The sequence below is a fragment of the Dipteris shenzhenensis genome, chromosome 29 (assembly GCF_047967505.1).
Source record: "Dipteris shenzhenensis isolate YYH24624 ecotype China chromosome 29, Dip_SZ_1.0, whole genome shotgun sequence".
NCBI lineage: Eukaryota > Viridiplantae > Streptophyta > Polypodiopsida > Gleicheniales > Dipteridaceae > Dipteris > Dipteris shenzhenensis.
Window position 1 is genome coordinate 39,399,771 of NC_141624.1, and position 17,984 is coordinate 39,417,754.

At 38.3% G+C, this 17,984-nt stretch overlaps 1 long non-coding RNA gene across 1 annotated transcript; it reads left to right on the forward strand.

Annotated features, from left to right (window-relative positions):
- The first annotated feature begins 11,935 nt into the window (after positions 1-11,935).
- Positions 11,936-12,576, forward strand: LOC147882821 (uncharacterized). The gene is made up of 2 exons (XR_015543906.1): positions 11,936-12,057; positions 12,162-12,576. It is a non-coding gene; the product is annotated as an uncharacterized LOC147882821 (long non-coding RNA).
- The last annotated feature ends 5,408 nt before the right edge of the window (positions 12,577-17,984 follow it).

Here is a 17,984-nt window from a genome sequence, read left to right on the forward strand (position 1 = left end):
CCACCACTTGGTCCCAATCCTCCTTGGTAGAGTCCAGCAAGGCCTCATATCAACTCAAGGCTACACCTTTAAGAAAATCAGGCAAAATCTCCACCCGATCCTTCATGGACCATCTAGAAAGCCAGCATCCTCGAACAAAATCCTGAAGATAAGACTCCGGGTCTCCCCCTTGGGTCCCTCGAAACACTAGAATCTTCACCATGATGAAACAAAAAAGGAAAACACCAAGATCCAAATAATATGCCAAACAAGATCCCACAGAGCCTTAGTATACCAAGACCAACTTATTATGCATAACCACTTGTTGAAAACCCTCCACAATGTGATCCTCAACAAAATCTTCAAAAATAAGTGACCAATCAGCACCATGAAAACATTGTGTATACATGCATTCAAGAATCACCCTTCTCACAATTAGAAGTGCACATAACAGCTTCAAGATATTGTACTCTTCATCATTTGAATAGCAAAAGAAGTTGAAAGCATTGAGAATCACCACTCCATTGTTATAGTCAAAAACTACCCAAAGACTCAATTCTTCTTCACACCAAGCTGCTTATGCATGAAATAATCACCAATCTATCATTGTGCCTGCTATTGGCATTGCCGATTCACCAACATATTCAAGAGTACAAACATAAAGGATATGATCATGATGACCATGCAAATATCTTGAGCATCACCTTCACAATCTTCTAGTTTCTCTTAAACGGGCTGCAATCTCTTCTAACGGAGTTCTTCCAGGCATCTTCCTTATCACATCAGAAAACACATGCCTATACTGGGCATAACATGCAATCAAGTACACCCAAGACCATTTAGTAAGGTGGGATGAATCTAATACCAAACGTACCCGGCGTCTCCACCAAAAGATGTGACATGAAGTTGGGGGTAATAAACTTCACGCACCTCTTCACTTCCTGCTACTTTCAAATTGAGTGATAGAGATATTCATCACTGGTAAAGGGACATTAAAAAGAAGCTTTTATACCAAGAGAACACACCATACTATCATCCCTTAGATGAGAATGAAGATGGTAACATCCCAAGTGATGTTATACTCAAGCATAGGGAGAAGGAAAGGATCAGCAGAGGCCATAATCTTAGCAAGCCAGTCTGTGCCAAAGAGAAGAGTGATACGTTGTTGAAAGAAGATCTTGCGGCTCAACATGACATGAACTAATATATATCAAGGTGTTTGAATGGGCTGATTGGGTCGGATGGGTAGGTTCTGAGGAAACATTGCACCTCCTTCATAGACGCCTTTACACTTAGCTCAAAACACTCTCTAAACTATCATAAGATACAGAGACCCATAACTTTCAGTAGAGACATGATGTAAATATTCAATCACATATTGAGATGCACTTGAAATATGATTCGCTCTTATATAAGTTTCGTAAGAAACAGAGAAGCGGTCGGAAAGATATGGGCAGTTTACTCGACAGGGGTAAAAACTATCTGAAAAAGAAATAGTCACACACAGAGAGTCATAGATTTTTGGTTTGAATCTAATACAATAATAATAGACATAGAATGATGCTTCTTTAGGAGAGCTTCGCGCTGATATAAGTTTCGTCCAAATCGGACCATCGAGCAAAAAGTTATGAGCAAAATACTGACAGGGGGTCAAACTGTCATAAAAAATACCTACTCCTTCTATGGTGCCGACTTGGGAGAATACTACCTCCATGCTTAGACTTCATCAACGATCCAAGTCCCATAGAGGTCACCTAGGAGGGAAGGAAGAGCACCCTTTATGGCTTGGGAAATAGATAAACCATGTATGCATAATGAGCGGCCGAATAAACAACACTTCTGAGCACTTTGGAAGAGAAAGCAATGGAAAAGGAAAGAGACACTCGAGAGAGAACCTGAAGTGACCTTCATTACTAATAGAGTGATACTCCACTTAATGCAACTCAAAATACTACAAACACAAGGGAGAAGAAGAGCTTTCATACGTACCAAGAGGGAGCTGAAGCTCCAAGACTACTCATAGAGAGAGAATGAACGAGACAGAGATGGACTCAAGAGTCTACATAAGAGAATATCTACAAGAGGGAGAGAAGGCTCATGGAAGAGGCTTGAGGAGACTAGAGCTACAACAACATGAGGCCTAATGTTGGAAGAGATGATGAACAAGGGAGAGGAGGGCTCTTTTTATAGAGATTTTGTCACCCTCTTTCACTCATTTACAATTGCTGCCTATAGATTCCTTTCCCCATCAATCACATAAGCCCGTATGTCACCATCCATCCTTTTTGGCTACTCTTGCCATGTGTCCCATCAAAAGATGCTCAAGACTCTTAAAATATTGAGAAAGTCAAGAGTCTCCCCACATGGAGCCAGCCCATAGGGACCCTGTCTTTTCCATATGTCCACATCCTCCTTATTCCATATAGGAATTCTAGAAGGATTCCTCTTGACTCCACACTCCTCCACATGCCTTCCACACTCTTGGCATGTGGCCTCTCTTATATTATTGGAACACATGGACATGAGCCCACCTCTTTATATGACTTAGTCTTCCTATTTTCTAAAAACCCCATAATATCCCATACACAAATAACTCTCACCCCATACCAAGATATTTATCATTCATACACATGGTATTTACAATGATCCATTCCACTCATCCTCTCAATCCCATACAATATCTTAAAAAATAGAAATAAGTTAGAGCTGCTAGGCTATCACGTGATACTCAAACTCTTATCAAACATAGAAGAAAACAATACCAATGCCAAATTGATTTTAGCGTCACACTTCCATGGTCACAAACACCATAGGCACATGTGCATAGTGTCCCATGGAGTCCAAATTGTTTTTGCCACATGTAATTGAATGATTCTTTAAATAATATCATTTGCACATGTGAAATAAATCAAGAAGTGTACTGATCCTTCAACTTGCGCACAAAGAAGGGCTTCAAGCCCTCAAATCATCTTTGAGAAATCTTAATCTGTGGGTAGCGGGCCTTGAACCTTTTGAAGAAATCCACCTACCACAAAATAAAAATTGTTTAATAGTATCTCAAGACCACTAAGAGCCACTTAATAGTACCTTAGAACTATTTAATAGTACTACAAACCACTTAATAGTGCTTCATGACCACTTAATAGTACTTTTGGATCACATAGAAGCACTTAATAGTACTTTTGGCTTATTTAATAGTATTTGAGAACCACTTGATAGTGATTTAGGACCACTTGATAGTACTTTTGGACTATCAAGCTTGCGTGTCCAATTCAAGCCTTCTAGTTTATGGTCAAATCTTAAACACCAGCAATGATTTTGTGCTTTGATTTTGCATTTCCATTTTCACACAAGATGTAGGTTTGCTCTCTCTTTCAAAAAGATCTGGTCCAATTTGGGGAAAGAGAATTTTGGAGACTTGAACATCATTTGTAGTCCACTTTCCATGTCGATCTCATTAAATTTCTCATGTCAAACACATCTAATGGAATGAGATCCACATGAAAAGTGGATTACAAACAATGTTACACATCCATTCAAATGAGTAGATCCTTTGAGAGAATGTTGATAGCTCTGGCCTCCTAACAAACCCATCTTGATTATTTCATCATCTGTAACAGGAGGACAAACAAAAGGGTTTAAAAATGACCACTAATAGTACTTCTAGACCACTTAATAGTAGTTAATAACTATTTGATAGTACTACAAAACCACTTAATAGTGGTTAAAGTCTACTTAAGAGCACTTTAGAACCACTTAATAGTGCTTCAAGACCACTTAGAAGCACTAATTTGTACCTCTGGACCACTTGTTAGTGGTTTAGGACAACTTAATAGTGCTTTAGGACCACTTAATAGTATTTTTTTAGCACTTACAAGTACTGTTGTACCACTTAATAGTACTTCAACACATTTAATAATATTGCAATACCACTTAATAGAACTTCTGGATCAGTAAGAAGAACTTATAAGTCCTTTAGTGCATCTAAGAATTGCTTATAAACTAGTCAATAGTACCTCTAGAACACTTAAAAGTGCATCTGAACCAATTTGAAGGACCTTAAGGCCATATTGACAAACACATTGATAAGGATTTATCATGTGTTTGCTAATCATAGTACTATAGAGCCACTTAATACTGGTTTAGGACCACTTAATAGTGCTTCAATACCACTTAATAGTACTTTCATAGCACTTACAAGTACTTTTGTACCAGTTTATAAAACTTTTGGACCACTTAACAATAATTCATCACCATTTAATAATATTACAGAACCACTTAATAATACTTTAGCACATTTAATAATACTTCAAACCTATAAATGGCACATAAGTACTTTCAAGTGAAACTGAAGTGTTTCCACATTTAATAATACTTCAAACCTATAAATGGCACATAAGTACTTTCAAGTGAAATTGAAGTGTTTCCAAGTGAACCTTTAAGTATTTCCAAGTGACACTGAATTTGTTCCAAGTGGTACTAAAGTATTTGAAAGTACTTCAGTATCACTTTAAAATTAGTGGAAGTTCTTTAAACATTGGTAAGTTATTTGCAAATATGGCCCTTGAGGGCCCCCCTTTAGTGGCAAGGGCCATATTGACAAACACATTGACAAGGATTTATCATGTGTTTGCTAATATGGCCTTGCCCCTAAAGAGGACCCCTTAAGGGCCATATTTGACAAACACATTAACAAACATAGCACAATATTTCTCTCTTGAAAGTCCACCTAAAAGAGCTACAGAGCTCTTAAAAGTATCATTGAAAGTGGCTCAGAGTATTTAAAAACCCAGCCAAAAGGACTAATTAGTACGTTTGGACCACATACAAGCACTTAGGAGAACTTCTGGACCACTTAATAGTACTTTAGAACCACTTAATACTAGTTCAAGACCACTTTATAGTGCTTCAAAGCCACTTAATAGTACTTTGTAGATCTTACAAGTACTTTTGTAGCACTTTATAAAACTTTTGGACCACTTAGAAGCACTAAGTAGTACTTTTGGACCCCCTTGTAGTGCTTCAAAACTATTTAATGGTACTACAGAACCACTTAATATTGGGTTAAGAACTTGAGCACCATTTAATAATATTGTAGAACCACTTAATAGAACTTCTGGACCACTAGGACCCCTAAGAAGTGCTTGTACTAGTCAATAGTACCTTTGCACCACATAGAAGCACTTAGGATTGCTTCTAGACCACTTAAAAGCATTGAGTAGTGCTTCTGGACAAGTTAGTAGTAGTTCAAAACTATTTACTGGTACTATAGAACCACTTAATACTAGTTTAGGACCACTTAATAATGCCTCAAGACCACTTAAAAGTGCTTCAAAGCTATTAAAAGAACCACTTGAAAGTGCTTTAGAGTGTCTGAAGGTGTTGTAGGGCTATTGTTATTTTGCTTGAATAAAAGTAAAGTACGAACCTAAGTCTCATCAAGAAAATGTATGGGATTCTTTAGAAGAGAACGTCTCCCCATCCTCTTGCAATAAACATCTTTTTGGTTAAGGGATACTTGAGTCTCCAGTGTCCAAAATTCGAAAACAAGACCTTTAATCTCCCTGTGTGATGATGGTACTTATAGGTTGCTGTCTATGGCATGTTTGCAAGGGCAAGACTCCATCCTCTTCTAATTGTAGGCGAGCATTGGTTGCACAAAGGTCTCTTATGGAGACCCATAACCTTTGCTATCTTTGACAAGCTGACACATTTGTTGTTGCCACCTTCTCCATTGAACCCATTACCATTAAGTACCATCATTAGAGATGACCTCTTCAAGAAAAGTTCATTGTTTGATCAGGGCACTTTGACTTGTGTGAAAGTGTTGGGAATGTTGGCCAGCACATCTCAATTGCAGCCCATTTCTTCAGGTCCAACATCCTTGAAATTGGGTAGAAATAGTTACTTGCAAGTATCTTTGTCGAGGAGCTTCGTCTGCTCATACTAAGAGTTAGCCACAGTTCTACAAATCTTCTTTCTTTCCTTCTCATCAATGGACCTATTATGGTGAGCACTTTGCTTCTCCTTTGCTTTTTGTTGATGTTCCTTTTGCATTGAAGCCCAATATTTCCTAATAACTCAACTCCTTGCAACCATGCCTCCATTTGCTTGCAGTACTGCATTGTGAAAAATTTTATCTTCTCCCATTGCATGGCCATTCAAAAATTGATCTTATGTCATCGCATGAATATCCATACTTTGCAAGTTCCTTCAACTAGAAAACATGCAAACAGATAAGTGGAGGGAAGCACACTTTTTGTATGTGTCGCAGAGAGATACAAAGAATGAGGGTGATAGATTTGATCTGAGGGAGGAGGTAGTAGAGAAGACAAGAAAGTATAGGAAGAACAAGAAGGCGAGAAAGCTTAAGGTGGGGAAGCTAAAGGAAGCTGACTACATAGCTAAAGAGTGGAAGGAGTCGAGGAAGCTGAAAAGGTGGGGAAGTTGGCGACCAAGATGAAGGAAGCACGAAATCTAAAGGAGGTTGAAGACCAAGATAAAGAGCCTAGGAAGCCTAGAAAAAAATCTCTATTCTTGCACATAATGTGTAGTATGAGTGCGTGCATGCGCGCGCATGGACACACATGACACACACACACAAACACACACACACATACACACACACACACGCACACACACACATGCACACACACACAGACCCATGACCACTGCACGACGTTCAATGAGGAAATAGAAATAGCATTTCCCCACTATTTTTTGACCAGTACTCATTATTTTCACCACTACCCGTTCTTCTTACTTGCATGCTACTACCTTCCATTGTCTCTTACTAGCACATCCTTACTACTTGTTAGCACATGACAAAGGAAAGTCAACGACACTACTATTTGAGCCACCTATCCATGCTTTTACCCCCCTGTATTGATGGTGAAACTCCCTTATGATGTTGTGATGACTATAAGACCTGTTCCCGACCTGTTGAGTCTTCCTTATTCATTGTTTCATTTAGATCATCACAATGCCGCTCTGTTGATCGTAAAACTCCCTTATTGCATTATGATGATTCTGAGACCAGTTGGGTTTTTTCTTTTTCATTGTGAATATAATGCCCCTCTATCTTATTATGTTTGTCATTCAGATCATTACAATGCATTGCGATTATAAGGGCCCTCTGTCATGTTTTGTCATTTAGATCATTACAATGCAATTAGTACCCTCCATCTATTTCCAAAACTCCCTTATCATGTTGTGATGATTCGAAGACCTGCTAGTTTTTTCTTATTTTCTTTTTCATTTAAAGACCCCTCCATCAATTGTGAAACTCTCTTACAGTGTTGTGATGTCCCTGAGACCTACCGGGTCTTTCTTAATTTTCTTTTTATTCAAATCACTACAATACAATTATGGCCTTTCCATTGATTTAGATTCCCCTATTGTGTTGTGTTGATTGGGTTTCTTTTGTTGCATTTCTCCTCTAGATGTGATTGTTATGAAGCCTTTGACTCCTTTGTGTTTTATGGTTGTACTTGTAGATGGATCCATCACAAAGCCCTGGTGTGTGGGATTCTCCAAAAGAAAAGCTTATGTACTTTCTTGAAAAAGTACAATAGTATCATTGACACCTCGAGATATCTTGGATGTTTAACTACGACTTCCTCTTCGAAAAAAATCTTGTCTCAATAGCCTCTTATCCTGAAGAGAAAGAGTGGGAATTCTAGGCAGTCACTTTAAAGGGTATTGTGGTGTTTGGCGATGACAAATTGATGCACTGAAAGACATCATGTAATCTAATGTTATGGGACTCTTACCTTCATCCTAGAGAAAATGAAGAGGACATTAAAAAAGTGACCAATCCACGACAACAAATGCCGACTTCCAATTATTATTATGCCTTCATGTGCTACTTGCATGTTGTTTTTGATGGTGATGATGAAGATAAAGAGATAGTACAAGCAACAAATTGAGCCCCTAATGTTGAAGGTGAAGTTAAAGATGAATTAGGAGATATCAATCTTGCTTAATAAAGACATCTTAGTGAGTAGTTCAATAGTGATGCTCTACAAAGGGACACCCTAGTCCCTATCAATGAGGACGTCACTGCCACACATGAGAGTGATGATGTTCTAATCTCAATCCTTCCTTCTTTTGAATTTGGTAACAGGGAATATTTGTTGATGATGGATATTCAATATATTTTTGAATTACGAGAGGACTATTACCTTGCAATTGTCGCTTAAAAACTTGACAAAAAAGGCTTTATAAACAAGGGCATTGAGGACAAGTATTTTCAAATGGATTCAAATATCAATGAGTGACAACAAATTTCTTAAGGCTTTAGACATATTAAAGTAGACATATTGGGATACAGTGTATGAAGCTACCATTACCATTGAAGAACAACTCCATGCTATCTAGCAAAGGATGAATATGTCTCATATGGGAGAAGTGGTGGAATCTTCCGATGCTGAAGACACTAAAGACACTAGCTGTACTATAAACCTGTGGGCTAATCAGTTGATTGTTTCTTCTAAAAATCAAAAGGTGTGTGAGTGATTATAAACATTATTGTGATGTTCATTTTGTTGTTCATATGTTACTTCTATTGTACTCAATATTTGCCATTGTGTTTCTATTGTTGTGTATGAAGATGATTTTATCAAATGCGGTAAGGGAAACCATACTTGCAGCTTGAGAAAGGACTCCTCATTGGGACATTTTATCAAATCAATGAAGTTTTTAGAGGTGATAATATTCCACAAGAAGTTTTCATAGAAGTTTTTCCTATGTTTACACTCAAGACATTGTCCAGGTATCTTGGCGGGTACCCCATGAGGAAGAATTTAAAGAAAGCTATTCTTTTAGAGAAACATTTAGCGCTTTCCATCTTTGGGTAGGCCCCTAGAATATACTCTTTGAGGAGCTAATATTATTTAGTATACATGGCATCCACACTATCATGTGTGATTAGCGACCCGAGGATCATTTGGTTGAGTTTGAAAATAGGAATTGATTAGTTCCAAAAAAGTGAATTGATTACCACTTAGCAATTCTATCATGGAGCACTAAGCAATGCTAGCACTTGGCAATTAGCACTTAGCAATGCCATCATTTAGCACTTAGCAATGATAGGAATTGATTAGATCCAAAAAAGTGAGTTATAAGGTGGGACCGTGAACAATGCACTGTACATGAAGAGTGCTAGGTTCTAAGTTCATCATGCTATTAGCATTTACCAGTGCCTCATTAGGTGCTAAGTTAAAGCTTTTGTTCAGCACAAAAGCTGGTCCACTTAACCATGCTTCCAGCCCTAAGACTTAAAATGAAATCGCATAAGCAAGAACACCACTTTAATATACATATGTATGTATGCATGTAGGGGTGTGTGTCTGTGTGTGCACGCGCACATGCACATGTGTGTGTGCATGTGCATGTGTGTGTGTTGCATGCATGTGTGCGTGCGTACGTACATGTGTGTGTGTGTGTGTGTGTGTGTGTGTGTGTACTACCAAAACTATTGTGTATGATGGTAACATGCGAATCATTGCCAACCAATAACATCCATTAATGGGGTTAAATGTGGTTACTATCAAAGACTTCTTATTTATATTACATGATAAGAAGTATAATAGATACAAAGCATGTGAAATGTGATGTGAAATTGGACCTTATTTGTAATGAAGAATTTTGCATCAAATGACATGGCAAACGATATTGCTTAGGGATGCACTATACATTACAGGGCAGGATCATTTGTGTAATTATTTACATGAGTAAGGAAAAACCATTTTCATACTGATTTACAGTTACACTTGATTAAAAGGTTTAGCTTAGTCTCAAGTAAACCATATCTATAAGTGTACTTATGTATATCTAAACCTTTTTAAATACCTATTATGTGCAGACACATGGTGTTCATGTTTTTACTAAGTGCACTTCCTCAAAGAAATTGATTCCTTGGAAATTCTAAAGCATTTGCTTTCCTGTTCCACATGAGGCTAGTCAAACATCGCTAGACATGGAAACTTTTGGCTAAAATTATGTTTGGATTCAAATTATTCTTTGTAAGATGGCCTTATAATAAAACACTTTCTCCATGCATGATTGTTTGTTTACAATCCTAAATATGCAAAAAATATATGGTAATTATAAGCGATCCACAAAAAGAGATTTTGGACTAGATAGTAAAGGTTTCAATAAATGATAAATAAATAACAAGATGAATATTGTTTCCATATTGTCTGGATGATTGAGAAGGGAATAGAATATCATCAATTGTGGTGGTGATTACCAAACATTTGATAAGTTGGCTACTATATACTAGGTCCTTTTATTATCTTTCCAAAAAGTGGATATTGAAGGAGATATGGCTGAACATCACAAAGGTTTTGTTTGAGAGATAAGTCAAATGTAGTACAAGTAAGCATGCTTTCAAGGTCAAATTAATTAACTCAAGAGATACTTAAGAGATGAATCCTTAAGACAGATTGTGCTCACCTAAACCATGGATTTTTATAGATATAATTAATATTTGGTTTTTTGTAGATGAAATCATTTGGTTGGCTAAGATCTAAGACTAAATCACATATGCAACAACATCATTGTAATGTATACATACATACATACATACGTATATATATATATGTATATATGCATGTATGTATGTTTTATATATACATGTGTGTGTGTGTGTGTGTGTGTGTGTGTGAGAGAGAGAGAGAGAGAGAGAGAGAGAGAGAGAGAGAGATGCATGCATTCATGCATGCATGTAGGTATATACGTACATACAGACATACATACATATGTATGCATACCATCAAAACTAGTGTGCATGATGGCAACATGCCAATCATTGCCATAGTTGGTATCATCTATTGATTGGGCTATATGTGGTTACTATTAAAGCCTTCTTATTTGTATTACATGATAAGAAGTATAATAGATACAAAGCATGTGAAATATGATGCAATGTATGATTATAATCAAGAATTTTGTATCAAATGACATAACTAAAGATATTGCTTAGGGGTTGCGAGGGGGTTGCACTACACATTATATAGTAGTGTCATTTTTGGAATAGAAATAACACATATGTATAAAATATCCTTTTCATACTGATGTAAAGTTACACTTAATCAAAGAAGTGCACGTAGTCAAAGCTCGCTAGACAACAAAAATCTTGGCTAAAATTATGTTTGAATTCAAATCTTCTTTGTAAGATGGCCTTATAATAAAACACTTTTCTATGAATGATTATGTGTTTACAATTCTAAAGATGCAAAAATTATAGGGTAATTATAGGCAATCCACAAAAAGAGATTTTGAATTATATAGTAAAGATTTCCATGAATAATATATACATAACAAGATGATATGTCTGAGGAAGGTGAGAGAGAGAGAGTGCTATGGGGTGGTGGAAAGCCAACAATCAAAACCTAAGATGAATGACTACACATGTAAGCGTTATTTGGTCATCTAATCTTATTTCGGACATGGATGTTTGGATTTTTGGAGGTTTTCTCACGTGCACGATGAAAAAGATATGGCCCCACCCAAAAACCGATCTGAATGGAGGCCTATATTTGAATTGGGGCATTAGATCTTCATACCTCCATTCTCCTCTGATGGGACTTTTAGGTGGAGTCCAAATAGATATACACTCCTCTTCATGATGGAGTTTGCACCTACACTCCTCTTCATGGGAAAGTATCATCCTCTCCTACTCTTTGCCCATGTCAACTTTGCTGCTTCTACCAATGTGCCCTCACTTTGCAAAGTGTGGCCTATTTATAAGTCCGATCCTTGCATGAGCATGTGAACAAGTAGCCATTGCTATAATAAGAGGTGTCTTGTTGATTAGAGCGGTGGAACCACCTAAATCGACTATGTAATGCACTAAAAGTACTCATGCACTTCGTATTTGGGTCGTGTTCACTTCACACATTATTCAATCCCTTGCAATTAGCTTGCTTGTTTGCTTTATTCTTCTGATCCTTATCCCTTTACTCTACTGATCCTTATCCCTTTACTCTACTGCGATCCACACAAGCGCAGTAGATAGCGGTTGGAGAGAGAAAGCGCTACAATTTCTTGAGAAGGTTCGCTCCATACAAATGTGTCTTAACTTTTACATCTATTGGCACAATTGATTGCTGTATATAGAGGCCCATTCTTAACAACATGTCCTCTTGTTTTGCTGCTTGACGTTGGCAGGCACCGAGGTTATAAGCCCAACCAGGAGCTCGACTGTAAAAATTGCAGTCTCCTGCTGACGGGCTGAAAAGGCGCCGGAACTCGGGGAGGAGCCGAAAGCTTGGGCAGAAAACTGAGGCGAGAGAGAAGCACGCTGGCTGCAGAGCGGCTGCCTCGGCTAGTGTTGCTGGGCAGCTAACGAGAGAGAGAGAGAGAGAGAGATTGTACAGGATAGAGAATTGTCGTGAAGAAGATGGGGTTCACTCCTCGTATGGGACCCCAAGACTCTTGCCACGACTAGTGTGCTGTGGATACTCAGCGCTAACATAGCGGGAAATGGCATTCTGTGCGCTCAGCAGCGAGTTGTTTGCACGGCTGCTTGGAAACTCCATCATCAATTATTGGGATGACCAACTGGAATGGGATGAGCACCGAATGTTGTACGGGCACGATACCCAAAAAAAAACAAAGTATTATCAGCGCGCCCACTCACAATGCTTGGTTTTGGCACCTAGATGATCGGGACATTGTGTGAAACTACAGCCCGCTGGCGTAACGAAGCATGGCATGGCGATCGTCCTTGTGAAGAAGCTGCTGCCCACTGCCTGCGAATGCTCCGGATGTGCCGCTGTTGCTTGACTGCAATAGCTTCTTCTACAACACTGCCGACTGAAGCCACTTCCTTCTGTGACGAATCACAGCCTTCTACCCACTCGTAGCCCGGATTTGCCCGCCATCTCCATCGGGGCTAAGGTCGGGGCTAAGGTCTAGCACCGCAAAAATACGAATTCTACATGGGAACATGGCAGGCGGTGGCAAACAGAGGCAAATTTGCCTCTTTTGCCACACGCAGGAACGTCCTCTTAGGACCTCAACATTGAAACCCCAATAGGAAGGGTGTTGTTCTAACCTTTTTGTGGGCAAAAAATTCTAGCATTCACAATAAAGAGATATCATGATTGCAAATCCTAGCATTCCAACTACTAGCTTTCATAATAAAAGAGGAGTTGTAACCTTTTTTGTGGTCCAAAACTTCTGACTAGTAGCATTCACAACAACAAAGACATTCACAACAACAGAGACATCATGATTGCAACAAATAGACCATTCATGGGCTAGTGGTTCATCTTGAGACTACTTTCTTTATTGATTTTGTGAATGGCTTATGTTTCTAAGCCACATCCAAAAAATGTCTCGTAGAGGGACAATATTGTAATAATGTACTTGCTAGTACCAAATATCGAATCTTGAGTTAAAAGTTGTTATCTTGCAATATACTAATGTGTAGTGGTGAAATTATAACATGAACAAGTCCAATCATGTAATTGAAGGGGTTGCCCTTTCATTATGGACATACTAATTGGGATTCATTGCCAAAACAAAAGGATTCATTGCTTTATTATAAGGTATCCAATGCTTTTCACATTTGCTCATTGTGGTTCTTTAGTAGGACTGTGTAATCTATTTCATTTCTACTTCACCATAGTTGAGATTCATTTTCTTCTTATTTGGTCTAACTAGTGGTATTCACCCCTTTAAGAGAAGACATTGAGTTGGACTTGTATTATGAGATAAGCCCTATACATGATTCCTTTTTCATATCCATGAGCTAAAAATCCTTGCAATTCTCATGTGTCCCTTTGGAGACATCTAACAGAATTCTTAAAGTCTCATTATGCATATTTTTAAAATCACTTTACCTTTCCCCATTCATACTTTTTAAATCAAGACTTTCCTCTTTCACATTCCTAGTTTTGCATCCATTCTAGTACAATGCATATTTTTAAAACCACTTTAAGTTTCCCCATTCATACTTTTTAAATCATGACTCTCCTAGTTCACATTCATTGTTTTGCATCCATTCTAGTACAATGCCTCCCATCTTCATTTCCCATATTCTATCAACCAACTATGACTTGTTCATTTATTGACATATCCTATTTATTGTGATGCCTTCTAGAATCTTTGCCCTTCCTCTTGCCTTTTTCAAAACAATTGGATTATCTCAAAGTTTAAAGCCATACATACATCTAGCAAGATTTCAAACTTTTCCTATATTGCGTGTAATAGAAATAACTCCATAACCAATAAATGTGTCCTTTTTTTTCTTTTTTTCCCTTTCTCATTGAAGGGTAGTCACAAGTCACAAATCAAAACCATTATGCAAATTTGGCCATTTGCAAGGGGGCACATTGTCGGTGGCCTTCGCTCCCATGCAACTAGAGAAGAACTAAGAAATGGCTAGCCCAACATCATATAAGCATAGAGTCCTCACCGAATCCTTCTCCTTAATGGCCACACTCATATCCACTAGATAACCTTTTAGCAAGGCAAAAATGGTAGGAGTTCCATCGGCACTATGCAATGCTCCCTCAAACACCATCTTGTTCCTAACTCCCTGGATAGCAAGAATGCCCACAACCTGACCTAATCACCACCACTATCAATGAGAACCCAAGAGCATCACCCATGAATATAGCTCTTCCATTATTATAGCAAGCAAAGGAGGCCATCAAGATAGTCCTTCTAATAACTTCATCAACCCATATACAAATAACCATGGCTACTAGACAATCATAGAATAGTTAACACACTCATTCCACTGCTCTCTTACACACAAGACAAAGGGGATTGACATTAAAAGATAACCAATTATGTAAAACTTTCAAAAGCATACATTTAGTCTTTCCCACCCTAGACACTTTACAAATACTAATAAATTTGTTCTTCTACCAACTGAGACCCCTTCTCAGATTCCATTTAGGTTTCAATGCGACTACCAAGAACTTTTTCTCCACAAAGCATCTGTACATGTCTTTAGCCACCATGACTTTCCTCAACACCTTACGGCCCAAAACCCATTGGTTGACTCTCTAGATATAGGACACAAGATAATTCAAAGTCTAGGAGGAATAGACCTCAATATCGCATAGAGAAAAACCACTTCCTATGGGTTCAAGTGAAACTCCATACAAATGGAATCAGTGTAAAGACCTTCATTAGATACAACATCTTTGCCCTTTAGACCTTAATAAGCTTGGGTGTTTTAGCTAAAAAAATGGTAACTCCCAAGTCAATCCAAAAGGGCTCTCAAAGAACTTAAGAACATATGACTCTGTGCATGTTCATGTGCATGTGCATGTGCGTGTGTGTGTGCATGTGCATGTGCATGTGCATGTGCGTGTGCATGTGCATGTTCGTGTGCCTGTGTGTGTGCATGTGCATGTGCGGGCATGTGTGCGTGCATGTGTGTGTGTGTGTGTGTGTGTGTGTGTGTTGATGGTCTTTTCCTCTCATCTGAGTGCGTGTTCGTGTGTGTGTGCATGTGCATGTGCATGTGCATGCATGTGTGTGTGTGTGTGTGTGTGTGTGTGTGTGTTGATGGTCTTTTCCTCTCAGCTGAGGTTGACTGTAATCTCTATGCCCAACTCAATGTAGGTGTGTGCTTAGATCAAGGGGAAGCTGCTCACTCTTAGAGTCCTAAGGGTTCTTTGCTCACTCTTGGAGTCCCAAGGGTTCTTTGCTCACTCTTGTAGTCCTAAGGGTGATTTTCTAGGCTTCTTACTCACTTGGGGTGTAAAAACATATGTTAACAATAAAATACTAACAAATAGGGTTTGTGCTGTGTGAGCAAACCGTATGAGCACGAGTAATAAATCACTCAAGTGGAATGCAAGGTGCAAATTAAAGATATAATATGAATCAAATGTGCAAATGTATTTGTATTACTTTAAGAAGTCTTCTTCAGTACAATTGGCATGAGGACACAGAACAAGAACACTAGACTCACACACTCACTCTTGCTTGCCTCGGCTGCGATCCAGTTTTCTATTAGCACATTAGCTTAGACTCAATCCACCTAGCCTCTACACCACAAGAGTAGTCTAACATGGGAAAGGTCCATGTTACAATTCAATCCACCTAGCCTCTACACCATAAGACTAGTCTAACATGCAAAAGGTCCATATTACAACTCACACTTTATTACTATATAGTGAGATGCTCTACTTGGAATGAGGCAATAGAGCTAACCGACTTCCTATTTCATTTCCATCAATCAACTAGACTGCTCCTAAAGATTGACTAGTACTTTCCTAATTCATTTCCATCAATCAACTAGACTACTCTTAATGATTGACTAGTACTTTCCTCTAGCTCCTCTCCTCTATAAAGCCTAGAGGTGCACCACTTACTCTTTGGTGTCGGCCAATCCTTTTGCTGCTTGCTTGCATGGTCTCAACCTAAGCTAGCTCGATATAATCCCTGGTGACCTCAATCGAGTCACCTATTAACTCGAGGGTTGACACTTGCCTTTTCTTAGTTTGTGATGTGTCCTCGGGTGTCCTCATAGCTTTGCTCATATTGCTTTAGCCTACACTCAAATGAAGGAGGCCCACCAGTGAATCACCATCTACGTGGTCTATAGATGTATCAACATCATTTGAGGGGTGGACGCTACTGATATTGCTACACCAGCACCTACAGGGGCCACTAGAGATATGTGAGATAGCACGTGCAACCAACGGAAGGGGTTTTATATTTTTATGTAGTTACAAAAAATATACATACATAAGAGATTGTTTAATTCAAGAAGTGAAAATTTGCATACATAAGGGATACTTTAATCATCTCAAAATTTACAGAAGGGTTGTATATAAATTATAAAAACTCGTAGGTAGGGGTTTTTTATAATACCCTAGGTAGGGGTTTTTTTTAAATACCCTTTGATCATAAGTTCTATCTAGGATTTTTACAATGGCCTCCCCGAGCACCAGCACTGGAGGTTGTCTCTTCAAAGTTGGTGTAGGAGAATTTCTACATAGAGCCTCCAATGTGCTAATGAAAACAGCTTGTTCCTATGCCTTCATCTCATTGAACAAAATAGATTGTTTGGGGCAAGGATGAAGCTTCTATCTGCAACAACGGGCTATTGTTGTGATGCCCATGTGAGAGGCCTAGGATCTACTACTCTTTCTTGCACAATTGGATTGGAGACTTGGGTGGCCATTGCTAGATACCTTGAATGTCCAATAGCTCTCAACTTGAGCATATATTTTCTAGGCATCTATCTAATCACTCACAACTGGGTCAAGCTTAAGGTCCAATTCTTGTTCCCAAAATAAGTACTATACCTATACACCACATTATTGGGAGGCATCATCTACTTCTCATAAGAGGGCCAACACATAGACATGATGTGCTCAACCAACCTCGATTAGAAGGCAACTTATCCATTTCTAGAGGTGACATATTTATATGGTAGTGTGCTATCTCATCTCCTCAGCTAAAAAAACCTATTACCTCTATGTCAATATGGACTTAAGTAGCACAAAATGTGTGTGTGGAGTAGTAGCAAAGCTCCTCTTGTACTTGCATAAGGCTAGGAATAATCTCTCTTAGAAATCCAACATGCATGTTCTACATGCAAGTTCTACATACGATTCCTAGATGCAACTCCTACATGGAACATGCAAGTTCTACATACGATCCCTACATGCAATTCCTACATGCAACTTCTATATACGCATCCTAGATGCAAGGTAAGTTGCATTAATTCTTCCAATTTTTTTTAATTCAAAAAATTGGATAAATTTGTGTTTTTCTCGATTTAAAGTGAACTAGGCTTTTAATGCTATTTTATTCATAGGAATACTTTTATTCGTATGAATAAACTAGTATTTGTATAAATAAACTAGTATTCATACGAATAATTTTACCAAAAATGAAGACTTAATTTGGTGGTCTGTCTATTGTGAATGAAGCCACCTCACTAGCATTGGATGCCTGATTAATTGTTTGAAAGATACTCAAGATTAATTAGACATGTGAACTGTCTCGCATGTGATTAATTT